This window comes from Mustela nivalis (genome assembly GCF_964662115.1).
Source record: "Mustela nivalis genome assembly, chromosome: 3".
Classification (NCBI taxonomy): domain Eukaryota; kingdom Metazoa; phylum Chordata; class Mammalia; order Carnivora; family Mustelidae; genus Mustela; species Mustela nivalis.
Genome location: NC_139022.1, coordinates 102,236,297 through 102,262,910, shown reverse-complemented (window position 1 = coordinate 102,262,910; position 26,614 = coordinate 102,236,297). Strand labels below are relative to the sequence as shown.

Here is a 26,614-nt window from a genome sequence, read left to right as displayed (position 1 = left end):
GATGTCATTATTTTAAATAATCACATACTTCCTAAAACTCAATAATTAAAAAACCCGATTTCCTGATTCTCGGTGGGCTAGGGCTTGAGAGGAAATTTCTTTAAAGAGGACAAAGAGGCCGACAGGTAAATGAAAAAATGATCAATGTCACTAATTATTGGGGAAATGCAAATCAAACCACTGTGAGATATCACCTCACACCTGTCAAGATGGCTTTTATAAAAGAAAAAAAGCATTGGCAAGGATGTGGAGACATTTGAACCCTTACACACTGTTGGGAGGAATGCAAAATGGTATAGCTACTTTGGAAAACAGTATGGAGGTTCTTAAAGATAGAAATACCCCATGATTTAACAATCTCATTTCTGGATATTTACCCCAAAATATTGAAATCAGGATGTCAAAGAGATATTCGTGCTCTTGTGTTCATTGTAGCACTTTTCACAACAGCCAAGATGAGGAAACAACCTAAGTGTCCATCAAAAGATGAATGGATAAAGAAACTGGTATATACATGTAATGGGTTACATGTATATTCAGCCTTAAAAATGAAGGACATTTGGGTCACCTGGGTGGCTCAGTGGGTTGAAGCCTCTGCTTTCGGCTCAGGTCATGATCTCAGGGTCATGGGATCAAGCCCTGCATCAGCCTCTCTGCTCAGTGGGGAGTCTGCCTTCTTATGATCTCTGTCTGTCAAATAAATAAATAAAATCTTTTTTAAAAAATGAAGGACATTCTACAATATGGGACAGCATGGACGAACTTCAAGGACATCATGCCAAATGAAATAAGTGGATCACAGAAAGACTAATACTGCATGATTCCCTTTATGAGGTATGTAGAGTAATCTTTATAGAAAGAGTGACCTGGTTATGTTAGGGGTTGGAGGGAGGGAGGGAGAAATGGGAATTACTAATCAGTGGGCATAAAGTTTCAGTTAAGATGAGTAAGTTCTAGAGATCTGCTGTACGACATTGTCTCTATAGTCCACAGTAATGTATTATACACTTAATGTATTATACACTTAAAACTTGGTTAAGTTGTTAAGTATTCTTACCACAATTGAAAAAACAAGGAGGAAGTCTGGGTGGCTCAGTCATTAGGTGTTAGGTGTCTGACTCCAGATTTTGGCTCAGGTCATGATCTCAGCATTCCTGGAACCAACACCTGCTTCAAGGTCGTCCACACTTAGCAGGAAATCTGCCTGAGATTCTCTTTCTCCCTCTTCTGCCTCCTCTGTCCCTCCCCTCATAGTGGTTTTTTTTTTCTCTCTCTCAAATAAATAACATCTTAAAAAAAAAAAAAAAAAGATGCATACTGTTCCAGGAGAGTGCTGTCTTTGGGAGGGATGGATTCCTACACATAGAATTGGTAGGTCTTAGAATATAAAGGTTTTTATGATTTTTGATATACACTGGTAAATTGCTTTTCTTTTCTTTTCTTTTTTTTTAAGATTTTATTTATTTATTTGACAGAGAGAGATCACAAGTAGGCAGAGAGGCAGGCAGAGTGTGTGGTGGGGAAGCAGGCTCCCTGATGAGCAGAGAGCCCGATGTGGGGCTCAATCCCAGGACCCTGGGATCATGACCTGAGCTGAAGGCAGAGGCTTTAACCCACTGAGCCACCCAGGCGCCCCGGTAAATTGCTTTTCAAAAGGGCTATATTAATTTGCATTTCAACCAATAATTTTGAGGGTCATTTTCATCACATTCTTGTAGGCATAAGTTATTGTTAAAAAATGAAATCAGAGAAAAAGTCTGACATGTTTGCTAATATGTACCAGACTATTCACACTGGTTAGTTAGAAGAGTAGGATGAGGCTGGTGGTGGAGGAGGAGGGACATTAAAGGGGGATGTCTGTTTTTTTTTTTTTTAATTAATTAGTTTATTTTTGAGAGAAGCAAAGGAAACATGTGTGTGAATGGAAGAGAGGGACAGAAGGGGATGGAGAGAAGGAATCCCCAAGCAGACTCTGTGCCTACCACAGAGTCAGGCGAGCTCAATCTCACAACATGACAGGACCCCAAACCAAGAGTCAGATGCTTAATCTACTGAGCCACCCAGGCATCCCGAATGTCTGTTTTCTACTTTACCTAATGTGGTACTATTAAAAAAAAAATTTTTTTTTTTTTAAGATTTTATTTATTTGAGAGAGAAAGAGAACACAAGAGCGGGGTGAGGGGCGGAGGGAGAAGCAGACCCTCCATGCCCCCTGCTGAGCAGGGAGCTCCATGCAAGGCTCAATCCCTGGACTCCGGGATCATGACTCCAGCTGAAGACAGGCGCTTAACTGAGCCACCCAGGCACCCCTAAAAAATTTTATTATAGGCACATATTACTTTTGTAATATATATGTTTTAAAGTTTTTATTTTGAAATAATTTATCTTTTAGAAAAGTTGCAAAAATAATACAAAAAATTCCCTGTCTACCCTTTGCGATATATATATATATAATATATATATATATATATTATATATATATATATATTTTTTTTTTTTTTTTTAAGATGAATTAATTAGAAAAGTTCCCCAAATATCCTTACCTCTGCAAGATGTCATAAGTCAGGGTTTCTTCGAAGGTAGAATGGGGAGATGCTCGGTGAAAGGCAGACTCTTGAACGGGATCTATGAAATCAGAATGTCTGTGGGTGAGCCTGAAAAATCAGTATGTATGTATGTATTTACTTACTTACTTATTGGTAAAGACTTTATTTATTCATTAGGGGGAGAGAGAGAGAGAGAGAGAGAGAAAGAAACATAGGGAGAGAGAGAGCATGAGCCAAGGGAAGAGGCACAGGGGGAATTTGACTCCTGACTGAGCCAGGAGTCCAACGCGGGGCTCTATCCCAGGATTTGGAGATCACAACCTGAGCCATAGGCAGATGCCTAACCATCTGAGCCACCCAGGCACCTCAGAAAAATCAGTATTTAAACAGCCTCTCCCCCAGGCTGTTCTCAGAACCCCCAAGTGCTAAGGAACTCTGTTCCTCCTTTTCATTTTATTTTCTCCAGCAATATTATAGCTTCCTTACTTGGAATGATCTCCAACGTGCTAAGACTGGGAAAAGTGAGTGAAGTATGAGCATCTTTGTTGCAACTTTTCACACTGTGTTGCTACTGTTCTGCTGCAGCCAAGCTGTCTTGTAATTTGTTTTCTCAAAAGTGTGCTTTCTCCCTCAAGCTAGGAAAAAAGCACCCCAAGAAAGGCCAGGTCCAGAACGGTAGTGTAGATGGTGATAGTCCTCCTAGCCCTCGCCATTTCCATCCTGGATGTCCCAGGGAGTGGTGGCTGAAGGCCCTCCTGTCTCCTGGCTTCCTTGGAGCAGCGGCCCTGAGGTCCTGAGACAGTGGCAATGGCAGTGGCAAGTGGGGTGGGGGTGGGTGGGGTGCGTGCAGTGAGGGAGTGGGATCCCCTCAGGTACTGGCTCCCTGTCCTCCTGCTATTTCTTTTGTCTGTTGCTGATGCTTTTCCATGGATAGTTTGTCTCTCTCAAACACTGTGGGCATGTCCTTTCCACGTGTGTGTTATGCCCTGGCCATTTGCTGGATCATCTCCAGAGGGACCCCTTCACCTGCCCCCACCACCTCCACCTGCCTCTCCACCTTCCTCTCCAGCCCAGAGGTGTTCTTTGCAAACTGACCTGACCATGTCACCTAATAGCTTAGTGACTTAAAGACTATGAAAAAGGAGTGTGGGAGATGGGTCCAGAAGGACAGCAGAAAGCCAAACTGTGGAGAATTAAAGATGAAGTAAGGTTTATTGTTGTTGTTAAATGTGCTTTGGTCCTAAGTTTATTGTTTCCTACATTAAAAAAGTAATACAACATACCAAGTGTGATAAGCCTGGGATTACCTTTGCAGTGCAAACAAAATGTTCAAACAGTGTCATAATGGTTAATATAGACAATTTGGAAAATAAAGTGGGAAGTCAAGGGAAACACGTGCCAGCAGTTCACCAGCCAAATCAAGCTACTGTCTGCACCTGGGTCTAGGATAGTGTGGAAAAGTTCTTTCCCCCCTGTTAGCCATTGGGCCGCTTAATTATCTTCTTGGAGCTTGGATTTTCTGCTTGATAAAGGGAAGATCAAAATAGTTCCTAACTTGTCGTGAAGATTATGTGAGATAAGAATGTAAAGCGGTTCCTTAGCAGGATGCTTACTTAGTAAGTATGAGTTCTTCTTTATGGTGTTTGTTTCCTTTTGGGTCCTTTCCCTGCAAGTAGTATTTTTGTTTTCACATAGTTTGTTTTCACATAGTAATCACACTGTCTTTATAGTTTTATTTCCTACTTGTCGTGCTTAACATGGTAGCCCAAGCATTTTCCGTGCTATTTTCAACTCATCAACATACATTTTAGTGGTTCCATAATATCCAATTGAATGGATATATCAGATGCATCATACTTCAGTTAACCCTTTATTGTGAGTCATAGGAATTATTCCAAGTGCCTCGTTCCAAGTAGCCCTATGTACAAACGCCTTTATGTGTAAAATGTCACCCTCCTTCACTCCGTTGCTGCTGGTTAACAACCATTTCCTTGGGGAATAGTCTTAGAAGAGAGATTATAAAGTCAAAGGGCATACACTTGTATCCAGGTTTATGACCTCTGCTGCGAAATTGGTTCCTGTAGAGTCAGCCTTCACTTCTATTTTCAGGGCGACAGATGAGACTTGCTCTGAGGGACCTGGATTTTATTATGCAGTGTGGCTGCTGACGTGCCAGACAGGGCTGGAGGAACACATCCAGCTCTGGGCTTTGAGTGGATTCATCTGGCCTCCCGTGAGCAGGTGGATGGGGGTGGGGCTGATGTTAGGGGCTTCTGGGCTCTGACCAGGGCAGCTGTGCCATAACTGTCCAGGGGCCTGATCATCTCCTTAGAGCTGCTAGGGGTCCCATCTGTAGGAGAGCTTATGGTCACAGTCTCACAATTGCATTTTCTTGGTGAGTTGTTCCACATATGTCTGCTTTGTCCATCCAGCCTAAGTCACTGCAAGTTGATTTTGTCCTCTGTGATCAAAATGACAAGGACTAAATCTTTTGGGATCACAATATAAGGCAGTAAGTTTGGGAGCTCTGGTGTCACTGCCTGGATTGGGGTCCCAACCCTACCACTTATTATCTGTGATTTTGGGCCACACTTTCCCAATCTGGAAAATGGTTCTCTACCTCATAGGATTAAAGAAGTCATTGTATACTCAGCAGGGAAAGTACTGAGTGGCTGTATTCTTATCCAGCTCCTTCTTTTTATATTAAAGTCTTTGGTTGAAAGAAACTAATTCAACCCAGAGATTTATCACTTCCCTTCCTTCTAAAACCCAGCAAGAGCGTGAGGATTAGGGAACAGTATCGGGAAGCCCCCTTTCCTCAAATATGTGCCCATCTGAAACTGTGGGGAGGGAGGGAAGGAGATTGGGGAAGCTGCATGGATGAACCCGACCATCCTGGGATGGGATACTGTAAGGGCTCAACCCGGGACAGTCCCTGGAAACCTGAGGTACTTGGTCATCCTAGCATGATGGTATTGAGTGACAGGATCTGGTAAAATTGTCCAACCGAGAATGAACCAAAATCTGGAGTCTTGGGTAAGTCTTGTCTTTTCCTTTAGTTATTGTTTGGCAAACGCATCTGGACACTCTCTTCACCAGAAACTTCTTGGGATGAATTGGCTGTGAGAAGGGAGACCCACCCACCTGGGGTGGGGGTGGGGTGCCTGATAATTAAGCACCTTCCAGGAAGTAGGGGCCCCTGCATTTCAGAATCTTCCAGACTCTGGGGTGAGAGCAGTGAAGGCTGTGTGTAGCGCTCACCCTTCTTCCTATCCTGGAATCCTGGCTGGTTGATCTGCTTTTCAGAAGCTCTCTTTCTTGGCAGTTAGAGGAGTTGGTACCCCTTGGTGGACCATGACATTAATTCCTGCTTCTGCCCCAGGTACCTTCCTAGACCCGGGTTTCTCTGTGTACAGTATCCGGAGACAGAGGTTGTGGGCAGGGAAAGTGACAGTGGTTTGGCTGCAGGCTAGTGGAGGGGGTCAGACTCTGTACTTCCTCTTCTAGCCCTTTCAAAGCATTTTTAATCCGGTTAGGTTTTCAACAAACACCTGAAGGTTTGCCCTCTTCCGAGAGGCTCACAGGGATGAGGAAGAGCCTTCTTCTGTTTGCTTTTCCTTTATGTGGAAACCTATTTGGGCGGTTTCGACAATCAGTCCCCCAGCCCCGCCAGGATTCTAAGCAGGCTGTAATTCTCAAAGCTCGGGGCCTTGGGGCCCCTAGTTTTGCAGGCCCCTAATGAACCCTCATGCCCTCTAGGAGCCACACTTTGAGCAGTGGGCTTAAGGCCACTGCTCTAACCTGCGTGGGCCTCGTAAGTGTGGTAGACTAACCCCCCTCTTGCAGGGTAGCCCCTCGGTGTGCCAGCTCTCCCCCTGTGGATAGAGAAAGCCAGGAAGATGGAGGCCAAGCTGGGCTGGGTTTTGGGTAGAAGAAACCTGGTCTTCAGCCCCACACTGCTCCTCTTCCTCCCTCTTTTTATTTATTTAGTTAGCTCTACGCCCCATGTGGAGCTCGAACTCACCGCCCAGAAATCAAGCACTCCTCTCCCCTTTTTATTTATTTATTATTTTTTTATTCAATTGACAGAGAGAGACACAACGAGAGAGGGAACACAAGCAGGGGAAGTGGGAGAGAGAGAAGCAGGCTTTCTGCCGAGCAGGGAGCCCCATGCGGGGCTTGATTCTAGGACCCTGGGATCACGACCTGAGCTGAAGACAGACGCTTAACAACTGAGCCAACCAGGTGTCCCATCCTCTCCCGTTTTTAATTAAGCCCCTGCTAGGGGTTAGGCAGTGCCTGTGTGCTGGGAGGAGGAGACACACAGACAGACATGTTTTGGACTGTACAGATGGAGAAAACACACTGGAAGTGGGGTGGTGTGGAAGGGAAGCAGGGCAGATGGTCAAGATAGACTTCTCTGCTTCATATTGCATATCAGTATATTGTAGAAGTAGAAATTAAACATACCTATGCACATACGTGTTAATATACATATTAAACCAAAGACTTATCCCTTGTGATTAGTAGGATCACTGCTGGGTGAGGTGCAGTGTCAAGCCTTCGAAGATTCAGGAATGACTTCCCAGAGGAGGTGGCAGGTGAACAGACAGTGAGAGACAAGAGGAAGATTTGTTCATTCAGCAGAGAGTTGTTGAGTGTCTGCTGGATGGCAGATACTGCTCTAGGAGGCTAGTGGAGAGCAGAATGTGTGTCGACCCTATCAATCCGGTGGGGAGACACAGATGAATGAAAAGATTACATGTGAGGTCGTGTTGAAGAAAAATTACTGTGGCACGGGTTAAAATGGTAAGGAAGGCTTGATCAGGACTCTTTCTGTAGGGAAAAGAGAGTGCGCTCGACGCCGAATATAGCAAAGACAGCTGGACATCTGTGATGTGTGGAAGTGGGTCCGTGGTTGGAGGAAACATTAAGGGTGGGGAAATTCTTCTTTAATTATCAGGATTCTTGCATAAGGCAGGCCAATATCAGAGGTGGGCGTGGAGGAATTTGGTCAGATACCAAGGGTAGGGGCTCACTTAGCAGGACTCTGGGTTGAGGACTGGCCAAGGTGAAGGCCAAGTTGACAAGGGCTCAGAGGAGACTCACAAAAGTTTGGTCAAGGAGAGTGTTTGGTGGTTGTGAAAGGTGCTTTGAGTTAAAGAATGTGTGGGAGAGAGCAGCTGGAGAGAGACGGGGGCTGCTTTTTATTAGACAGTGTTAGCAAGGCCTCTCGAGGAAGGCAGTTTCCCGGCAGAAATGTAGATGGTATCAAGGAGCCAGGCTTTCAAACACCCCAGGAGAAGGTGTCCCAGGTAGAGGAAATAGCAAATGGGAAGGCACTGAGGGGTGGTTTGGTGTGTATGAGCCAAGGTGAGGAGGAAGAGGTCTGCAGAGGGAAAGTGGAAGGAAAGAAGGACAGAGAAGGGGTGTGTGTGTGGCGGGGGAGGGGGTTTAGACCTTGCAGGGTCTTTCTTGTAGGATGCGATAAGGGATTAGAGAGTGGCCAGAAGGATAATCTGGGCCCAGTTTAGCCCAGGTTAAGAGGGAGTTTTGCTCATCTGGAGGACTGCAAGGGGTTCTGTGTTGGCCTGGGTATAAAAAAGGAGCGTGCCAAGGGGAGTGCCTGGTGAAGATGGCTGCAGGGCACAGGGGAGGAAGACTGAGAGCCGAGGTGGGTGGGGGCAGACCACGCAGGTCCTTTTCCAGCTTTTCAGTCAGGGTTTCTCAGTCATTTTAATGAGAGTCTCCTTCCCTGAGTAAAAAAATCAAGCAATAAAGGGAGGAATGCCTCCCCATTTAACTGGAAGGAGAACTAGAGAAGACACAAGGAGGGTTGGTTGAAATAAAGTTGGAGCTGGCCTGGTTTGGCTGGCTGCCGTCCCTATAAATATCACCCTCCCGGTCCTGGAAAGGCATCAGTGACGGCTGTTGCGAGCTACTGGGGAACATCCTTCCTGTTCAGATGTCCAGGAGTTGGCTGCATGTGGACATCCGCGCGCAAAGTGCCTGGAAGCAGGGGGTGAGCGCGCAGAACAAGAAGTTCAGGATTCTGAGCCCACTCCTTTTACTCTTGGGGCCGGCCCCACTTCCTCTGGGGGCCCAGGCATCCCTCTGGCAAGTCTTCAGCTAAGAAATCTGCAGAAGTCATTGGCCAGACTTAGAACTAATCCTTTGTGCCAAAAGGGTTGGTGGAAGGGGAGGGAGCTTTGCCAGAACCAGGATGTTCCTTGCTCGTGGTGAACCCTGCTGCCTCCCAGCCATCCCACTGCTTCTCTTTGGGAAGTGGGGGAAATGCGATTGAGGGGCCAGTGTAATTCGGCAACACGTGAGTTAAAAAGCAGATGAAAACCCACAGAGTAACCAGACATTCTTCTCTTTGCATGCAAGATCCTGCTGAATGTTGGAAGAGGAAGGAATATTTTTCTTGCTTTTCAGACATTACATCCTGTGAGGAGAAGATTTGGAACAGATGGGGGCCAGGGGGACCTTACTGTATTTGCTTGTTTCTTTCTATCCCCTCCCACAACCAGAAATGGTTCACTTATTTTTTTAACCCGTGAAGTTAATTTTTTTTTTTTTTTTTTCTTTAAGAGAAAGTAGGAAAGTAAGATATCAAGGGCCGGGGAGAAAAATCCACAAAGTTCCAGAATAAAAATCCACTTTTCATCACAGAGGCTAAGTCTAAGTCTAAAGATAGATAATTAACTCAGAATTTCATTTTAGGTTTAATTGCTGTTCCAGTGACTTCTACATTAATGAGAGGGGCAAGATGAAGGATCCCTTACCAGGTGAAGAAAGAGGCTTTCTGAGTAGAGAAAGGTAAGGAATGTTTCTGAAAACGTGGGTACACAATGTGGGAAAACAAAAATATGGTGTTTTGTGGGAGTAGCTCAGGTGTCTGAATGATTTTTAGCCCTCCCCCACTATAGGAGTGATTGCATTAGTGTGGTGATGTAAAGTGGGCTCTGGTGTATTTGATTGACTGCAACAGGGTCCCCTAGAGCGGGGTCCCTAGCATGGCTGTGGACAGCTAGATGCCTGGTGTGCCTAGGTGCCCTAAACCACATCTGGTCCTTTTTGCTGAAGAATGTCCAGGGCACAGTTTTCCTTCCCCTAAACCCTGAAGGGGACTCTGCCAGTTGAATCTGATGGCAGTAATTAGCCAGGGTGGGCCAGCCGAACTGCCTGCTGCTGTTCTATCTGTTCCCCAAAGGCAGTATGGGGTGATTGCATGTGAAAAGGGAAGAGCATGCAGCCTCTGTTTTCCTTTTATTGTCCTTCCTTTCTGACTCCTTGGAGCCCGAGTTGGGGCTGTCTCTTAATCCTTGGGAGGGGATTGTGAGCGCACAACTCTGGTCCACTGCTTGCCTCTGGCATGCTGTTTCTGAAGGATGTTCTGGAGAGTGGTTTACTGAGTCAACAGCCCCAGCAAGCTGATTCAGGAAGGGGAAGAGGGAGGTGCTCATGGTTGTAAGCTCGGGTTCCCAGTGGATAGGGAGAACTACTATGTTGGGCTTTCCTCCCCACCTGCATGATATGTCTTGCTGTGGCAAGAGAGACCCAATTTAAGAGTTGACAGGAGAGAAATATGACCTATGTGCCTAGAATGGCAAGATCTCCCATCTTGATTCTCACCTTCTAGAACTAGATAATGTGGTAGATGATGTGTGATGGGAGCAGTACGTTCTGCCTCCCTGTCTACTGTTCACAGGCATGATCTGGACATAGGAGAGGATTCTGGAAGAGCAGCACATAGCACTTGAGTACTGTTATCTATTGGGTACTGCAGTTAGCACTTCAGAGGACACATCAGTGAATAAAATATAGGTCTTGCTTCCCCAGAATGCAAATGCAACTAAAATAGCATTTAATTCACAGTGCTGTCACCAGGGTTAGGCAAGTATGTACACAGGAGACTGAATAATTTCAGTTAGCAAGTATTAATTGAGCCCCTGCTATTTGTGAGACCCTGTGGATACAGCAGAGGATGGGACAGACCAAGTCCCTACCCTTTTGGAACTACAGTCCGGTGTGGTGGATGACCTCGTCAAAGGCTCTGGAGCTACAGTGTGTGGGAATTGCTGTGTTAGAGGACACAGAGGGTGCTGTGGGTCCGTCATGCAGACTTGGGGAAGTGGGAATGCCTTCCTGGAGAGCTGATAAGTTTAAGTTTATCCATGAATAAGAAGATCTAACATTTGTCGAGTGTGTACTCTTATTAGTTGGCCTGGTACTGTACTTTAATCCCGGCATCACTTTTCTTTGTTCCTGTTTTACTCTGAAAAGTGCTGTGTGGTGGTCGTGAGGTATATGGAAACCCACTATGTGCCCAGCAGGGTGGCAAGAGCTCCAGCACTAGAGTAGTGCTTGCTTGTACTCAGTGCTTGAAAATGAACTGTTCGCTGGTCACTGGACTTACCTCTTTTCAACCGTAGAACAACCCTGGGGTAAGTAGCAGTTGAGTGGTTAGGAGTGCTTTGGTTACAAGTAAGAGAAACCTTTTGTAACAGTGGCTTTAATCACAATCGCGTTTATTGTGGACAAAACAAGGAATATGGGGTTGGTGGTCCAGTTTTCAGGTTGGCAGTGGCTCACCAGTGACATCAAGAACTCAGATGCTTATCTCTTTCTGTTCCACCATCAGGGTTGGCTACCTAATTTATGGGGCCCAGGGCCAATAAATGTGGGATTCCTTGTTTAAAACGGGGGAAGAAAGTGCCATTTAAGGTACTAAAATGTAAAGCTTTTTACTTTCTTTGTCCTCTTTCTTTTGACTATGCAATTTATTTGCTACTTAATGTTCTAAGAAAAGAAATTACAATATTAAATTATCACCATCAATTTTACTGTTTATCTTTATATCGTCAATTGCTGGTTTTAAAAGCAAGCGTAAGAGCATTTAACTTGTATGCAAAATTATGCCATTACATTCAAACAAGATAATATTCAAATGATCTTTTTTAGCAAGCTATTTTTCTTCTAAAATGCTCCTATCTATCAATGAAAAGTAAAAAGCAAAATAAAATTTAGAGTTGGTGTTAAAATTTTAATCAAAAGTATTTTAAAGCTAAGAAGCCATTTTGGGTTTTTGAAAGTTACATCTGAGTTTTTTGAAGAATTTAAAAACTACAGTTAGAGTGCTCACTGTCCATTTCTTTTGCAAAATAAAGAATTAGTATTATGCTTCGTGCATGCTCTATTTCATATGGATGTGGGAGGAGGAGTATCTGCATGTATGACACGCATAGATGCAATAGGATGTTGGTTTTGCAAAGTGTTCCTCAACCACTGTGTGCAGCTGGTGTTAATATAGCTCTGATTTGTGAGTTCCTATACTTGTGTTTTGCAAGAATGTGCTCCCTTTGTGCCAAGAGGAAGGACCCAACAGGCTCATTTGTCTTCTTTCTTTTGCGAAGGCTCCGGCTGCTCAGGTTCCCCTCACAGTCATAGCAGTGTCGGTCTCTGGGGGTGGCCAGAGCACAGTGCACAACCTTCTCATTCGGGATGCAGCTGCCTTTTTTTGAGGATATAGGGCAAGAGATAGGAAGTGTTGCTGTGGCATCTGAATGGTGTTGGTTATCACAGCAGATGCTGAGGGTTGTAAGTCATTCTGTGGGAGCCTCAGGGACAGAGGTACCCATGTGTTTGTGATAGGTTAGACCCTCTAAAGCACGGGGCTCAGGGAAGGGACCTCTCTTGTCTGGTTCTAAGGGTAGAACTGTGGTTCTAAAAGTCCTGAGCTAACTTCTTCTTAAGTTGTATTGGCCAGGATTAATCACTGGGAAAAGGGAGGTGGGTTTCTATAACTTACTTAAACCAATCATGATGGATTCCCCAGAATGAGCATGTGGGCTCTGAACAAAACTGGGTTTCTGTTAGGAAGAAGGGAGATAGCTGGGTACTCAATCAATGATGTGTCTTTGATTATTATTCTTATTTTTCTGAAAGGGAAATTGAAGCTTGGAAAGGTTAAAGTCACACACCTGAAAAGAGGTGGAACTGTGGTTAACTGACTTGGGATATGTCTTTTATTTATTTACTTATTTTTAATATGTCTTGACAATTATCCTTACTGCTCCCCTGGCTGTTGAGCAGGAGTTAGCCTTGTTGGGGAGTGAGGCAGGAAATAGGGTAGAAGGAGCCTTCCAGGCAGAGGAAACAGCAGGTGTAAAAAGCCCAGAAGGAGGCAAGAAATGGCATGGTCTAGCTGAGAAGTGAAAGCTATTATGAGAACTTTGAGCATACTGTATGAAGGGGAGCACTAGGGGATGAGGCTGGAGAACGGACACAGCTAGGGCTGCTGGGTGGAGATAGGAGGTGGCAAGATTAGAGAGAGGCACGGTGTGGCAGACATAGTGGTAACTGAAATGGGAGTGATATTTAGATATTTAGAAATTTATAAACATATTTAGAAAGCAAGATTAGTAAGATCTGGTGGTATAAAGGTAAAGGAGTAGGAAGAATCAAGGATAACACCTGTATTTATGGCTTGGAAATGGTTTGGTGGACCTGCCATTCAGATACAGAAAACGGGAGGTGGTGCCAGGGGAGAGGGTGGAGGAGAATGAGTCCACTTTTTTTTTTTTTTCCCTTTTTAAAAAAATCTGATGTTGGACATGTCGAGTTCAAGGACATAGAGTAGAGGCATCCTGTAGACCTTAACATCTATAACTCGGGATAGAAGTCTATACTAGAGAGTTGTGGGCTTCTTTACATACAACCTTTGGATTTCACTGTGGGTGAATGTGTAACATGTGAAAATGGAGTCTAGGACAAGCCTCAGAATCCCAGTGTACAAAGAGAGAGGCCCACAGAGGAAACTGGGAAGTTGCTGCCTCTAATAGAATTCAGGAGAATTTGGTGTTACAAAAGCCAAGTAAAGATGTCTTTAAGGAGGGAAAGGTAAGCCCTGAGAAATGGATACCATGGTAATTGAGAGATTGTAGTGAGGGGTGTGTCATAGAGTGCCACAACCTGCTAGCAGGAAGTTGACCGGACACTGGGATGTGGGAGAGTAGAGGGGATGTGGATGGAAGGGTAGTGATAGCTATAGAGCTATGGGAAAATCCAAGAAAGGTTGTTTTTTCTTTTTTTTTTTTTTTTAAAGAGTGGGAGGAGGAAGACTTGGGTGTGTTGAATTGTTGATGAGAAGTAGACTTCTGGTAGACCAGAAGTTGCAGAGAAGAAGCAGGTAATGAGTAGTGTAGGCATCTGTGGGGGCAGGAGGGGGTGGGATCCAGAACTCAGATGGGGAGGGTACTCTGTCTCAGGGAAGGATGTGGCTCCATTGAAGCAGGTGGGGAAGAGGCAAGGAGGATACACATGTGGGAGAATGTGTGGGACTGAGAGTTTGAGATTCCATTTGGATGGTTTGCTCTGTAAGGCAGCGGAAAGAGGAGGCGGTAGGTCATATGTTTAGGAAGGCTGAGCTCTGAATTGTCTCCCGTAGAGACCAGAGAACTGCCTGGGGAGAGGAGAGAGGGAGCAGCTCCACTGTGCAGCTCCGCCTGGCATAGCCACGCACGTCCCTGCACTTAGAAGGATTTTGTGCTTCGGTGCTCTGCTGCCACTGTCTTGAACTTCTCAATTATTGAACAAAGAGCCCCTCCTTTTCATTTTTTTGTATAAATATATCCCTTATAATATTTGGGGCACACTTATATTAAAAACTATTCATTGTGCATCTGAAATTCAGATTCCATTGTATTTTATCTGGAGACCTTACATGGAGCTGGGAAATTATGTGTCCGGTCCTAGTGGGAGTCCGAGGGTGATAGCGAGGTGGTGTTGCAGGCCCCAGGAGGTCTCCTCTGTGAAGTGCCAAGTGGTGGTGGGCGTGGAGACTAGGTTTATTGCTGCTATTCCTTGGAGACTGGGCAACCAGCTCCCGAGATCCTGGCCACCTGAACATCCATGTGAAGGCAAATGGTCTGAGGCTTCTAGATTCAGTCATTTCCTGCCTCACTTGGGTAAACCCGAAGGCCTTACCTAGGTTTGTGAGGCTCTGCCTTCCCTCCTATTTTATCTCCCACCCTTGCTGTGCTTAGTGCAGCCTCTGGTCATTTGCTCCTCAAACACTCCAAGCTGGATTAGCCCCCAGCCTCTGCTCTGCCCATTCCTTCTGCCTGGAATGTTCTTCATGTAAGTCACCTCAAGGCTTCTGGTTCTTGTTCCCTCTGAAGCACTCAGAGGCTTTCCCTGGCCACTTTTTACAACAGTGCCACCCCCTCCATCTTTTGTACTGTTCTGTTTTTGCCTCATGTCATTTCTCACTGCCTGATAAACATTTATTTTGTCTTTTTGCTTTACAATGAAAGCACCATGGGAGTGAAGACTTTATCTCGCTTACTGATGTAACCCCTGTTCCTAGGCACACAGAGGAAACCCAAACATCTGTTGAAGTGATACATAAAATGATACATCTTATCAGTATTTTAGATCATGCTTTTTTTATAGGTGAATTTTTAAAAGTCTCCATGTGTTTGTGTGTTATGCTCAACAATAAAAGGAATGAACTAATGATATGTACACCAACATAGATAAATCTCAAAAGCATTGTTAGAAGTGTAAGAAACCAGACTCAAAAAGCTATATACTGAATAATTCCTGATATTCTAGAAAAGGCACAGTTAGAAGGAGGTGAAACAAATCAGAGGTTGCTAGGGGCTGGGAATGGGGGAAGGGGCTGGAGCAAAGGAACTCTTCGGGGTGATGGAAATGTTCTCTGTCTTGACTGTGGTGATGGTTACATAACTCCGTGCCTTTATGAAAATTGATAGAGCTCTTTACTAAAAATGGTGAATTCTGTATGTAAATCACACCTCAGTAAACTTAACTAAAACATGCCCTGTTCTCACCTGAATTTATGTTATGGTATTGGCGCATTTCTTGTGAGAGTTAGCTAATAATTCACTCTGCCTAGTGGCAAAGCGACCCCAGCCCTGTGGTGTCACTCAGGCTTACTGCTGCCACTGAATGCCTGTGCCAAGAAACTGACTTGTTCTTAGAGTGGGAGAGATTTGTTTAGGTGGAAATGTGTTGTTGATTTCTTTCCCAGGATCTCCCACTCCCTTTTAGGAAGAGAACACCTTTTCCTGTGTAGTTGGGTGGGGCTGACCTCTGCTCTGTGTCCCTAGGAGTGATTGCGTGATCTGAGCCAGCTGAGTCCTCTCTGGCACTTTGCTGCCAGAGCTCTTGAGGAAAATGGTGGTCTGTTTTTGCCCGAATTGGTAGTGTAAGTGTGAGGCTTTTAGTGGAGATCTTGCTCACCAAATGGAGAAAGCAGGACATGTAGAGCACTGATATTTGAGTGCCTGAATCTAGCCATGCCTGAAGTTAGGTCTGCACCCTGGACTCCCCAGTGACCAAGCTAATGAATTCCACCAGCACCCCCCTCCCCCCCCCCCAATTAAGCCAGCCTGACTTTGGTGGCTTCTATCAATCACAGCTGAGCAAATTCTGACTCACAGTATTCTGGTTGAAAGTGAGAACTAGGAGAAAAGAAGATTAGACGATTTTAATTAGACTAATGAGTTATGAGAGGAAGTTCTAATTTCCCTGAACCTTTTTATTACGGAAGCAAGAGAGAGGACAAAGGATTGAGATGGGAATGAATGAGGGAGAGTGAAGGATGGGCAGAAACAGGCATGCCCCAGGCCAGATGGGGCTGGGAACAATAGGGTGGCATCTGCTCCCAGTAGGGGTTCCCTGGCTGGCTGAGGAGGGCCTGGAGTCAGCAGGCAGAGGGATCGGGCAAGCCCTGGGCTATAAGCTAGCTCTAGGCTCTTGCCTTCAACTTGGTAAACCTCAATCCTGATGACTGTTTAATTCAAGGGTTGCAAGAGGCTCAGTGGAGGTAACAGCCTCCTTTGGTGACACTCTCAGGAAAACCATCAGCACTCTATAGCTTTATTTGCTTGAAGGTAAAAGACTGGGATAGTCAAGGACGAGAGAATCACTCAGTGTCTGTTGTGTACTTGGGCTTCAATATGACCTTTGCATGAATGGCAGATGACAGATCATTTTGGGTAAAAGAGGGTGAGAGGAAGCATTAAAGTAGGGCCTAAGGGGCTGCCTGGGTGGCTCAGTGGGTTAAGCCTCTGCCTTTGGCTCAGGTCATGATCTCGGGGTCCTGGGTTCGAGTCCCACATCGGGCTCTCTGCTAGGCAGGGAGCCTGCTCCTTCCTCTCTCTCTCTACTTGTGATCTGTCTCTGTCAAATAAATAAAATCTTAAAAAAAAAAAAAAAAAAAGTATGGCCTAGGGACTGAGCATTCCTTAGGGGTCAGAGATAGGGATGTGGAAAGAGATTTTTGAATTCTAGCCTGAGCAAGGGACCTGGGGCAGGCTTTGGATGGAGTTGTTCAGTGCCTTTCATGTATTGTAAAGAAGGAAAGCCTGCTTTTCAAAAGTCTTTCTTTTTCAAAACAATGTAGAATTTTTCTGAATACAAAGTAATGACTTACCTGTTTAAGAATTTTTAAAAAAACAACGTAGTACATATAAGGAAACACCACCCATGATCATGATACCTCCAGAGAGAACATGGGCAGCATTTTTATGTATTTCTTTCCAGTATTGATTTCAATGTGCCTGTGTGTATTTTTAAATATATGAGAGAGAGACTATAAATAAAATTTGACTCTACTGTGTATATAGATTTAGAATCTGTTTTTTCACTTAATGTATGATAGAAACATTTTCCTATATATTTTTACATCTTTTTTACAGCTTGATTTTTTAATTGTTACATTCCGCCATTTAGATGTATTCCTTTTATTAAGTAGAAGACAGTTTCTAATTTTTTAGGATTACAAAACAATATTGTGATTAAATCCTTACAGATATCTTTGTGTCCATCCTTTTTTTTTTTTTTTTAAAGAATTTATTTATTTATTTGACCGAGAATGAGAGAGCACATAAGCAGGGGGAGCAGCAGGCAGAGGGAGAGGCAGACTCCCTGCTCAGTGGGGAGCCCAGTGTGGGCTCCATCCTAGGACCAAAGGCAGACATTTAACCCATTGAGCCACCCAGGTGTCCCTCTTTGTGTCCATACTTAAATAATTTTGTAGGACAGAGCTTTAGAAGTGGTAGAAGGTAAATGGGATAGCCACTTAAGAATTTTTGTCTTTAGGGACGCTTGGGTAGCTCAGTCGTTAGGGGGTCTACCTTCGGCTCAGGTCATGATCCCAGGGCCCTGGGATCGAGCCCCCTATCAGGCTCCCTGCTTGGCAGGAAGTCTTCTTCTCCTTCTCCCACTCCCCCTGCTTGTTTTCAATCTCTCACTGTGTCTTTCTCTGTCAAATAAATAAAATCTTAAAAAAAAATTTTTTGTTTTTATCTGGCCAGGTTATCTGTGTTAAGTTAGGTGGTGCATAAGGCTTCAGAATTCTCAGAATCTGACCCTTGCTGGGTTTTTAGGAACTTGCCAATTGATACATGGGCAAAGCTCTTTGCAATTTTATTTTAATATACTCTTTTTCTGATTACAGTAAGGCTGAATTTTTTCCCCCATAGAATTGATTGCTGTGTTTGTGTGTTTTCGTGTATGTGTGTGTGTGAATTGTTCTTTACACCCTTTATTAATTTTCCTGTTGGAGTGCTTATATTTTTCTTACTGATTTCTTTCTTTCTTTCTTTCTTTTTAGTTTTAACAACTTTGTTTTTTTTAGAGTTTTTAAAAATTTATTTATTTGACAGACAGAGATCAGAAGTAGGCAGAGAGGCAGGCAGAGAGAGAGGAAGGGAAGCAGGCTCCCGCTCAGCAGAGGGCCCAATGCAGGGCTCGATCCCAGGACCCTGGAATCATGACCTGAGTCGGAGGCAGAGGCTTTAACCCAACTGAGCCACCCAGATGCCCCCTTACTGATTTCTAATGACTCTGTTTCCAGGAAAAATAGTAGCCCTTTGTGGGTACTGATATATTTTTAAGAGTGTGGTGAAATGTTTTAATAATAGATCTTTTATTGAGGTTAAGGTAGAGTGCTTGATTGGAGCAGGTAGGGTTTACAGAGGGGAGCTGACAGTGCCCACCCAGTTCCTATGCAGTGAAAATGTCCTAGAGCATAGCCTTGGGTTTACAGACAGTTGGGTTTAGCCTGGAGGGGGTACCTGGCTCAACCCCACAAAGCTGGCTACCTGCAGACTGGGGCCTGAGCTCCAGCACCACTTTGCATTGCCTAAACTTTTCTGTCTTTTCTCCCAGGCTTCTGAAACCTCCCTGTAGGCATTTGGTGCCTAGATGATGAGTGTTTTTATAGAAGCCACTCTACTAGAAAGCAAAATCTATTTGAAAGCTGTTACAGGTTTTTCCAGAAGTTCCAGTTTTTCAGAATCCACCTGCTTCCTTTGCCCCCAGCAATTAACATTTGAATTTCCCAGTCTGCAGTTTACTTTGTACTGTGTGGTGATGGGGTCCAAAGGGACATTCCTCTTGGTGAGGGGGGCGGTGTTTTAGTTCCTTGGGTAAGGGTGGTGGAGCCCTTCCCCTGACGTGGGGCCAGGCTCCCCAGGTGAGCTCCTTCTCCATCCTCATTCTTCGAGAAGAAGCAGCAGGTCACTTAGGATGTGGATTCGCTCCACCTCTCTTTCATATCAATATGTTCATACATTCTCCTACTGCTCTTTTTTCTGAAAGAGTGAAGTTTGAGGCTTCAGTTGCTAAATTTAGCTCTTGCTGACGCACTGGCTCTCTCCTAGCAGTCTCCTCATGTATCAGTGTTGCTCTTACCCTCACTCTTGTGCTGGTAGACGAACACCATCACATCCCACATAGTACTTAGCTCTGAGGCATTTCCAGATGGGCAATGCATTTCTGTATTTTCATAGCTGTGTTGTCTGCGTGAATGGACTGTCGTGAAGCCGGCGGCTGGCAGCCAGCAGGGCAGGTAGCGGGGCTGGCAGCCAGCCTGGGAGAGACAAAGATCCCCAGGGTGGTGGCGGGGAATCCGGTGCAGTTGTTGCCATAGATTTGCTTGTGGTCAGAAAGAGGGAGAGGTGCCTGGTGGAGGGGTTTGGGGGGTGGTATTTGACTAGGATGTGAATAGAGGATTTTCACGAAGGGGAAGCCTTCCTCCTTGAAGCAAACCTTAGTAAACTGTTAAAGAAAATTAGATACTGGTTAAAATAAGGTGGATTTCATTCAGGGCTCTCACAGAAAGGGTCTTGCAGGAGGAGAGTGAGATGAGGCTAAGCTCTGAATACAACAAGGACTAGTAAGGCTTGCTCGCCCAAGAACAGCATGAGAGGCTAAGTGGATGCAGAATGGCTAAGAGGATATCTCAAGGGTAAGGGGGACTTACACATCAAAGTAGGGGATTCTCTCTAAACCAGTGGAGCAGATTCTGGCCAAGACTGGGCTGTGCAGGGGCGGAGGGATAAGGGCCCAGTCAAGGCCTGGTGGAGAGGAGGGCTCAGGGAAGCCTGACTCAAGTTTGATCAAGGAGAGAGTCTTGGTCAGCCCCTCCTGTGTTCAAGGACAGGAAGAGACCCCTTTCTTTCCTCAGAACGATCTAAGTTCATTTCTTGTTCCATTGCCTTTTGTTCATCAAGTATCAGCAGAGCCATCTGTTCGGCCTCGTGGTAGAGGACATTTGCTGGATGGTGCAAACTCTTCAAACGAGGGGGACTCAGGATCTGCAGTGGCAAGGAGTTCTTTGAAGTTTTTGTCAGGTCGTCCAGCTTCAGCTGGCTGGGCTTCTTTAGATCTTGGCGGGGAAGGTGGGCTACCACCCCACCGGAGTTCCCATGAGGAACTCAGCAGTCAGGATGTAGTTCTCAGTGAAGCCGGGTCAGGACAGTGAGAGAAAAGGGGGAAACAACAATTGAGAACTTGCTGAGGAGTGAGAAAATGTGCGAGGTGGCAGGATTTAATCCAGTTGACAGGTAGGTAACAAAGTAAAAAGTCATTTTACTAAGAGGTAATAAGTAGCCCAAGGACAGTGAACCATACCAGAATTTGATAACCCACAGGGCTGTGCCATAGTTTCCTACTAAAAGGTATAATTTCTATAGTGTCTAGCACTGGCCACTGGGTGGATATGTTGAAATGTCAGGAGGCCTAGTTCAAATGGTGGTCTGGTGTCAGCAGGCCTAGATTCAAATCTCTGCCCCAGCTGTGAGATGTTGAGCACATTGGTTTAATAAATTCTGTAATTTGTCCATGGGTAATACTGACCTGCAAGTAGAGATGAGACTCAGGTACTTAAATGGATTTGGCACTGGGTAGGTGCTGGTGGAGCACGTGCATTGTGCCCTTGTGGCAGGGGAGGGCTCTCCTGTGAGGCAGAAAGGGAGCTGTGGCCAATAGAGACTTGATCCCAAGAAGCTTCTCACTGGCTATGCAGTGTTTGCTGTGCACCTGACTGGTGTTTATCTTGGTCACGCTTCCCATCTCTTCACCCTGCTGTGCAGATGGAATTGAAGTTTCGAGAAGGTAACTACTTGCTCAGACACACAGGGAGTGTCAAGGCAGGGATTTGAGCCCAGGCCAGTCTGGCCCAGAGCCCAGTGCTGTCCTTTCGGGCACTGCTGGTGACCAGAGAGGCTGACCCATGCTAGGGAAGAATGTTGTGGGCAGTGCTGAGGCACAGGGATATAGTGGGTAATGACATGGACTTTGGAATCAGACAGGCTGGGGTTCAAATCCTGACTATGATAGTACTTAGCTGTGTGAGCATGGGAAATGAGTTAACCTCTGTGATCTTGGTTCTTCTTCTGTAAAATGAGGGAGCCGTAACTATTCTAAGGGAGTGTGTGAGGCTGTCATGAGAGAAGGTCTGCAGAACCTTGGTACAGGCCCTGGGAAGCGATGAGCATTCAGCCAGCTGTGGCTGCTGGGGTTTACATGGGGGTTGCTGGGCCCTTTCTCATTCACTTGATCTCCTTTTTGGTCCTTGGGAAGGGCAGACTCTAGAGGACATGTCTGTGGGACATAGGAGTGACCTTTGGCATTGCTTGTTAGTCCTGGCATGTGTTGCTTGGAGCTGTTTATCAGAGACATAACCAGTGAAGATTGGCAAGACAAGGAAAAAACTGTCTGGGTGCGGCGTTCCCAGAGTGGTTCCAATTCTGCTCTTCCTAGTGATCGGCCAGAAGAAGAGACCAGAATAGGGCTCATTTGGGCCTAGTGAGAGCTTCTGAGGGAACCCCGCCTGGCAGATGTGGGCAGGGTCCAGAGTTCCTGCTGGGGCTGGAGGGACTATCAATGTCCTGACCTTCTATCTGTGGCTCATTAGTAATTTGTTGATTCTGGCACTATTTTGTGTTCAGAGGTCGCAGTGATACACAAACAAACAAAAAATCCACACACTCAGAGGGGTCATGTTCTAGTGGGGAGGACAGACAGGAAACATGAAAGCACATAGATCTGAATGCAGTCTTGGGGAATGAAGAACAATAAAGCAGTGGAATGGGGCAGAGGAGTGTTTTGGGGGTGACCAGGAAGGGAACACATAAGCACAGATCCTGGTAAAGTAAGGGAGCCAATTATGAGAATGTTGTGGGGACATTCCAGGCAGAGGCCCTGGGGTGGAACTGACCTGGATATAGCGAGAAGGCCCACGGGAGTGGGGGCCTGGGAAGGGGTGGGAAACAAGGTCAGGCTGGAAGCTACCAGATGCCATTGGCCTTCTCGCCATTTGCGGCAGTCATTATTTCCAGATCTCAGGGAGGAGTTAGCTGCTCCTTTCCTCACATAGGGTAGGACTGTTGGTCTGTTTTACCCCCATACGGTGAGCTCTTCAGGCGTGGAACCATATCTGTCTTGCTTCCACCTAACACCTAATGTGGGACACAGGCTTCACATGCTGGAAAATAAGTTCGGGTGATGGCGGTGCTATCTGGCGTGGTTTCTCTGTGCCTGTCATGGTGGTGAGCACTTCATACTTGGTCCTCCCCTTCAGTCAGTAGCCCTCTCCTCAGGTATCATCCTGGTTTCATCCCCAGAGGATACACCCCTAGGATCTACTGAGCTGGAATTGGAAGTCTGGAGTGGAAGGTCCATGATGGTGGGCCGCAGGCAGTGGCTGAGGTGGGGGTGGCGGATGGGAGCGCGCTGCCCAGGGATGGGGTGTGCAAGGCTCCAGGGCCTGGCAGTGCTCCGTCTTCTCCAGCCCTGAGGAGAAGCGCTGACCCCTGCCTTCTCAGAGCATCCCATGGGGCCTGTGGGGTAGCCATCAGACCTCCTCTCGGCTCCCTAATCCACAAATGGAAAAGAGGCACTTAAATAGAATTTATTCAGGTGGGAACTGTGTAAGACATGGAAATAAGGCTTTTGAGCTGCTGCATATAAACTGGAGTGTAAATGAAAAGCTTTTTATTTGGTTCCTGAGCCAGACTTTGAGAAGCCAGTGGGCCGTGTGGTCTGGAAGCACACGTTATGGGCAGTGGGTCGGAACAGGGGCCACTTTGAATGGCGAGGAGGGAGACTCGTTCTTGCACAGCAGAACGGCCAAGAGGCCAGGACGTCAGTAAACATGGTCGGGACACAGAAAGTCTTTTCCAAGAAGATGGAAGGTGGGGGAGAGGAGGAAAAGCAGTGCCACACTCCCCGTGTATTTGAGAAGGAAAATGCTTGAGGTAACCCGTGTTGGCAGCTTTTATAGCTTCCTCTCAGTAATGTGCCGGGCAGACCCCGAACAGGCTGGTGTTTTGTTTTCATGTAACGGAGCCGAGTGGACCAGGGGCAGCTCTCCAGCAGTGACTTGCCTGGGGCTCTGCCCTCAAAGTGAGGCCCGAGTGCTGGGTTCAGCTGGGCCACATGGTCCTCCTGCCTGCTGGGTGAGCCCCAGGGAAGGTAGGGGCTGGATTCCCGGCCTCCTCTAGATGCTCAAGTTTGGCTGGTCAAGCTTCTTCAACTGGAGGTCCCCTCTGGTCGGTGCCAAAGAAGGAGGTGACAGGTGTGGTGGGAGGGCAGCCACTCTGGGAAGGAAGGCACGGGTCTACCCTGTCAAAGTGTTGCTGCTTGGGAACTGCAGAGGGACCATAGCACAGGGCACCCACAGAACGCTCTTTGTGCCTTGGGTTACCGCTTGCCAGGGCACTTTCTATGACTAGCTTTAACCTGCATTTATAATCTCTTATCTTTGGTAATAAGTCCATATGTGTGTGTGAGGTATATTGGGATATTGGGTTACGTGTGTGATTAAAAATATGTATCTGTTACATGGGTGACCTGCACAGGCATGTTTTTTTGAGAGCCACGGGCTAGGGGAGATGCCTGAGTAGCTGCTCTGAGATACTAGAAAAATCAGGAAACGTCTCTGAGGTGAGGGCATGAGCTGCTGTTTGATGTTCTTGTTACAGACACCTTCTCCCTGTTCTCTTTTAGGTGATTATATGGAAACCAGATAGGTATCCTAAAAATTTTTTTAAAGATCTTTTATCCTAAGAATTTCAGGTTTGTTTTTTAACCTGTATTAGTTATAGAAAAATTAAAACATAGCAAAAATAAGGAGGCCAAAATCCTTTGCATTCCTCTCATTTGGGATAGTTGTTGCTGCTGTATTGGCATTTATATTCTTCTAGACTCTTTCCTGATGAACATATGTTAATATAAAATAAAATCTAATGAGTGATGATGGCTTACATTCGACCATTACTATTTGCAAGCACTACCTGTATAGACTAGTTTAATCCTCAAGAATTCATTTGGTTTTTATTATTAAACCCGTTGTATGGATGAGAAAGCTGAGGCCCAGAATGATTAGGTACCTTAAGATCACATAAATAGCCAAGCTGGGATCTGAACCCTGGCAATCTGGTTCCATAGCCTATGCTTGTAGGTACACACTATACTAATTTGGAAAAGAAAAGGATAGGGGCACCTGGCTGATTTAGGCAGTACAGCGTGTGACTTTTTTTTTTTTTTTTAAGATTTTATTTATTTATTTGACAGACAGAGATCACAAGTAAGCAGAGAGGCAGACAGAGAGAGAACGGGAAGCAGGCTCCCTGCTGAGCAGAGAGCCCAATGTGGGGCTTGATCCCAGGACCCTGGGATCATGACCTGAGCCAAAGGCAGAGGCTTTAACCCACTAAGCCACCCAGGCACCCCTTGTGTGTTAATTTTTAAAACAACTTGTTATTTTGAAATAGTTTGACTCAGAGGAAGTGGCAAAATTAGTACAGAGAATTTCTGTGTGTTGTTCACCCTGCTTCCCCCAATGACAATATCTTCCATAACTGTGGTACACTCTTAGAACCAGGATGATGTTAGCATTTCCTATTAACTCAGGATCTCCGTTCATTATTAAAGTTAAATTGTTTTACAAAAAATAAACAGAAAATACACAACACTCGATAATCTAATTTGGTAGTTCTTTGTTGTTAGATATAAAAGAGTCTCTAAGTGATGGAGGCTGGGGCCTCTCTCCTGCTTCACAGAGGTGAATAGTGTTATTAGCTTCATTCAACAGGAAAGGGCGGCTGGGGGTCAGAGACGGTAAGTCACTCGCACAAAGTCACACAGCTATAGTGAGCTTCAGAGCTGGTACTTAACCCCTCTGATTCTAAGATCCACTCTTGAGCCCCCACACTTCTCAGCATCTCTTCTGATTTGCTGGCTCTTCAGGGCAAGGCTCTGAATATACCTATTTATTAGGTATATTTACGTGAAACATACACACACGTAGATTTTCCCCCACTCTCCAGAGTTCCTTCTCAGAAACTAGAGAATGCCAGAGCTCAAGAGGGCCTTGAGTAGAGCATTTAGCCGAATGCCTTACTTAATAGAGAGCAGCTGTGCCAGCGCAGGGGCCCATGTGCTATGTTTCGGGTTGGCCCGGACTTCAGGGCTACAGGCCACCTTCACCCATAAACCCAGTCACGTTGTTGGTTACCTTTGCGAGTCTCCTCCAGTTGATCGTTTCCACATTTGCTGACTTCAGCCACCTGGCTGTCAGTTTGCTCTGTTCCCTCCTGGAGGTGTTTGGGGAGCCTGAGCAGTGGTGGGCTGTGCCTTGCTTCCTGAACTTGTTCACCTTCCCCCTCTTCTCCCACCTCCCTGCCCAGTGCTTCTCAGCCAGTACCTGGGACTCCAATGAACAGCAAAAGGCATGTGTGTGGGGAAGATGCAGGAAATAAGATTTCTGAAGAGTCCTGTCTATAGGAGAAGATTTTTACCCCCATCCCAGTCAGTCCCCCTCTTATTTTACTGCCTTTTTTCTACCTTCATTCAGAGCTTGAGCTCCCAGTGCAATCCACTTTTGTAACCCAGAAAGCCAAAAAGCCCACCCCCTTTCCTTCCCAGCCATAGCCATGGACTGTCACTGAAGCAAAGATGATGTGTGAACTCTATCATTCCTGGGACCTGTCTACTTGGCCCCTGAAGTAAGTCTGCCTAAAGTTTTATTGGATTTTATGGATAGAGCTGTGGGAGCACACGCAAGATTGTTCCAGACCTTCTACCCACCCCACTTCAGAAATCCCAGGTGTGCCTTCCATTCTTAGTTGACCTGGTATGTGTGTGTGTGTGCACGTGTGCATGTGTGCACGTGAACCTGTGCAGGAATGAGAGGGCATCTGGGGGCCCTCATGGATCTCCTGAGCGGTTGGGACCAAGCCTACTTGCTGAAGCTTTTGGCCACTTCTGATGGAGAAGTGATCTTGGGCCCAGGGCTGTACCTGTTAGGGGCCAGGGTGGAAGGTGCTGCCTTCACAGGAGGGCTGCCTGAATCTGCTGCAAGAGCTGGTCTTCGAGTTGAGCAGGGCTTGCTGAGTCACCTTACCATCCTAAAATCATTATGTGCAGGGACCTGTCCACTGCCATCCTCCCAGCCACACAGAGACACCGCATTCCCTCACTGGAAGCCCCTCCAGCCTGAGAGGAGGGAAGGAGGAAGAGGATTACCTTGCCTCACCCTTGGACCTGCCCAAAGCCCTGTGGTTGAGACCTCAGGTTTGCAGGGGTAGGCTCCTGAGAGAACATTCCTGGTCACCAGGTGCCTGCCAGGAAAGGTGTTGGTAAAGGGGAACTAAGTGATAGAAACAGTGGTATTTCACTTGCCTTAGTTTTGAAAATGGATTCCAGCGTTTTAATATTCATTCCTTCTTCCAACTTTGTACCAT

The 26,614-nt window shown here is 45.9% G+C and overlaps 1 protein-coding gene across 5 annotated transcripts in view; it reads left to right on the top strand.

Annotated features, from left to right (window-relative positions):
- Positions 1–26,614, top strand: part of LOC309862014 (uncharacterized protein) — a 368,153-nt gene that overhangs the window by 45,611 nt on the left and 295,928 nt on the right. For 4 of the 5 annotated variants that reach the window (XR_014310279.1, XR_014310281.1, XR_014310282.1 and 1 more), the window contains exon 4: positions 9,273–9,368. The gene's annotated coding sequence lies outside the window, so the exon portion shown is untranslated. Of the gene's footprint in view, positions 1–8,575; positions 8,875–9,272; positions 9,369–26,614 lie in introns of those variants that run through there. The other variant, XM_082725312.1, reaches the window with a different exon arrangement.